This window comes from Atta cephalotes (genome assembly GCF_000143395.1).
Source record: "Atta cephalotes unplaced genomic scaffold scaffold00074, whole genome shotgun sequence".
Taxonomy (NCBI): domain Eukaryota; kingdom Metazoa; phylum Arthropoda; class Insecta; order Hymenoptera; family Formicidae; genus Atta; species Atta cephalotes.
The window spans coordinates 322,204-326,503 of NW_012130138.1; positions in this window are offsets into that span (position 1 = coordinate 322,204).

A 4,300-nucleotide genomic window follows, 5' to 3' on the forward strand; every position below is an offset into this window, starting at 1 on the left:
TATATATATATATATATATATATATATATATATGTATGTATATATATATATAAAAATTCGTTTTATAGTAAATTTCCATGCATCGTGTCATATGTAAAAGTATATTTTCTTGTTACATTTAATATAAGGCGAGAGATTCTATCTATTTTATAGATAAAGAAAATAAGCTAAAAAGACATATATTTGTAAAGAAATTTTCTCGTTTCGGTTGTCTCAGAGCTTCTCTTTCATCCTTACGGAAAACGAATTCACCGCATAGAAATGTAGTAGGGACGAGGTATGGAAGATGGAAAGCAAGAGGGAGGCGCGACGCTATAGCAAAGACGATTTCCCCGAGTTTCGTTTGTTTCTCTCGCTCTGGAACGAGAGGCGGATTCCTTGAGTCTCTCGACGATCCTTTCAGGAAACGGCCATGGAGCAGAAAGACGCGAAATAAGAATAAGACGGTCAAAAACCGCAAGAGGGTGGAGTGAGGAATGTAGAAAGGAAACCACGAGATAAGAAAGATCCCGTAGTACGCAGATTAGGGAGCGCAAAATGTATCTTAGGAGGCCACTTCCCATAGACCGAACAAAGGATGTTCTCCGCTCGTGGTAGAACATAACGAGATATAAATCGTCATCTTCAATGGCCGATTACATCGAAGAGTTAAATGCCGAGTATAGTAATAGAAGCTAATGGACACTTGAACACTTGGCGTTTTCTTGTTTTCGTTTCTATTTCTCTTGAAAACTTCTTCGTATGTCCAAAAGTATTGCCCACGATATTACCCCTAGTTATAATACTTAAGCGAGTCCGATAAGACACGTTATGATTATAGTTATGCGACGCAGTTCGCCAGACGTGAAAAAACCCATCAAAAGATTGTCATCATGATTCTGAAAAAATATGTAAAAATAATAATTGTGTGATTATAATCGTTATACGAAATGTTTTAGATGTTTTAATGTTTGTAGTATTATTATTACAGCCAAATTTTTATCAAGTTAGGAAACATATATACAAAAGTTAATTAATATGAAGCAATATTAAATTTGTACATATATAATTAATTAACTCATTTATGATACTCTTTCTCATAAATATGAAATTTGAAAAATTAGATTTTATTACAGAGATAAAAAATTTTTTAATGTAATAATGATTTTAATTTCGTAGAATTTTGAAAAAAATTTCATACAAATATCTCTACTATTTTAAAACAATCAAGTTTTATCTTATTATAATAGTATATACATATAATGATATGGAATGAGCAAGATAAAAACTTTTTAATTTTTACGGTTAAATGGATTCTCACGAATTTTAACTAAAGATGACAAAGAGAATGGAAATGTAGGTAAAAGTGGACTATCTTTGCTGGACTATCTTTGCTGATAGTTATATTTTTAGAATAAAAAACTTTTGAATAAAAAACAGATAATCTTAGCTTTTCTTCTTAATTACTACCGTGAATTAATTGAAATATATGCTTACAAGTTTTGCTTACAAAGCTTACTTTGAAAACTGATAAAAAAACGAGAAGATTTAATAACTATATATATGTAGATCAGGACTCAGTTCAGAGGATCCAGTTTGATCCAAAATGCCAGATTCAAAGCTATCGATGCAAAAAAATTCAATATGGGTAAGAATTCGAAGACTATAAAGTGTTAGATCGCATCTAACACTTTACATTTATCTACTTTATAGTTTCTAAAATCTTACATTGAATGTTTTTACGTCGGCTTTTGGCTCCGGAGTTCAAATTGAACAGGCCTGATGTAGATAGACTAATCGACTCTTTTTTTTAAATAATTTTATTTTATTAAATATACGTTATACGCGACATTTTTTTCTTTATCAATCTTTGAAATTGATAATTTTTAATTTGATGAAATTTAAAATAATTGTATACATATATTATATATATATGTGACATGTATTATGCGATAAGCCAGTGCAGGATGTAATACTTCATTGTTATGTGATATCCACATTATATGCGCAACTAGATATCCGATCTAACATGAAGATATCACGATCTTGACTTTGACAAAAAAGCGAGTTACATTTGTAATATAAAAAGTTGTCTTAATTATATGCGAGATATAAAATAATTTAAATATCATTATATGCCTTGAAATATTTTTATTTCGAAGAGACTGCAATGTGCGGAAAAAATTATTTAGATTTATGATTTTTTGTATTATTTCATTTTCTCCACGTATCGAAAACATAAAAAATATATATCATTTAATATTAACTTATCATGTTCAAAAATATTTTAGTTTGTCTCTTTATTAGATCCTAAACTTTTAAAAAGCTTTTCTTTCTCGCTCTCTGTCTCCTCTCTTTCTTGTCAGTCAAAACTTTGTCTTGTTTGTACAATAAATGAAATATATAAGAGAAATAACAAAAGAATTTTTAAATTTTGGTGATGTCGATACAAGCTTTCTTGGGGAATTGTATTTCATATTCGAACATGACCATAGCCTTCTTCTGGGGTTTTTTTTTTTTTTACAAAGGATCGAGTGTCGTGAAAGGGAAAGATCGAAGATTTATTTCGTTCAAGTGTCTTCTCCTTTATTACATTTTCGCCCGCATAGTACGACCGTCGTTTCTCAGAGACTTACCACCTATTTTTTTTCAGAGGTAATAATCTGGAAGAATCAATTGAGTGTTGTTTACTGAACCGTTCGTGTTGAAAAATGCAAATTTCTTTAATCGAGAGCTTAATCTCGAGTACGATATATATTTTACGTATACAATATATAAAAAAAATTTTACAAGACCACTTTAATTTTCGCCAATCAGATCGCGAATTATGCAAGAGCGATAAAAACAGATAATTGTTTCCGGTGCAATATGCAATTGACAAAAAAAAAGAAATATGAATTCGTTCAAAATTCACGTTTCGATATATGTACCTGCACAAACACTTGAAACTCAACACTCTTAATTCGATTTTCTTTCTTTTCTTTCGTTTTCTCGACAGAGAACGAGAAGTGAGCCAGAAGCCCGTAGCAAGGTCTCGCGCCGGACTGGGACGATTTGTTAAATCGGCCAAAAGCTGGGTGGAGGGATCATTTTATCGCGATCGAACGGACCATCCTTCACCGAAGGTGACCTGCACGGTCGAAGGTTCCCTTCTCTGTCGGGAAGTGATGGGTGGTCTCGGAGCTCGTTTCGCGTGAAATCGCGCTCGAGCGATTCATTGGCACGAGTATCGTCCGACAGATCGATTACTCTGGTGGCTCGAAACGTGTATATCGAGGGCGGGAGGTACACGGATACGAGGTCTGTAGCTATTACTTCGTCAATGTTCTCTCTCTTTCTCTCTCTTTTCTCTTCTTGTATGTTGCTTTGTCCGTCTGCCTGTTTCTTCTTTCCTCATTTCCTTTATGTTTTTTACTTTACGAAAAGAAATATAAGAAGGCTTTAAGGAAAAGCTCAGCAGTAAAATTCACGTTCTGCTTTGCCTCATATATTCTGAGATAGTATTACCGTTACGGAGCGGAGCGGAGAGTTCGCGTCTATACTTTCTACCGCGGCATTTTGAAATTTATTCGATGGCGCGGTAGTACCTTCGCGACGAAAGAAACGCAAGGTGCTTCTTAAGACAAAGGTGGAAAATTTGCCTTAACTCCCCCCCCCCCCTTCTTCTCCCCCCACTGTAGAACTTTATGGCTGCCTGCTTATAAGAGGAAAGGTACTCACGCCGTTAATAAACGCTTGGGAAAACCACATTGTAATTTGTACATTTTTGGACGCTTTATAACAACGTTGCGAACGTTTGTGTCACGTATTTTATTTTAATTCAGTAGACGTAATTTGCGCACTAACACATTTACTATACCTTGCGTCTTATTGTCTTTACTATTCGTTACACTTGGATATATTTACTTACAAAAGATTATTTGGAAAATAATCATTAATTACAATTAAAAATCGAAATTAAATCTTTATCGATCAAGTGTTTAACAGAAATCGGAAATTGACTTCAAAATTTTTCCTATTTCGTGAATAGCGAACAGAAGAGAAGATGAGAATTTCTCTGCGCGAAACGTGACAGGTAGTTTCGGAGCTCGTTTCGCATGAAATCGTGTTTGCACGATTCGTTGCCCTTCAGCGGATCGATTGCTTGGACTTTATGTGCTGTAAGCCTGGTAACGATTTAGTATGCAGCAAGTATTCCCATTGGACCCTTAGTTGTTTATTTTAATGACATAAGAATATATAATCAGCATCGCGATAATATATATATATATATATATATATATATATATATATANAAANAAACTAACGTACGTACGACCAC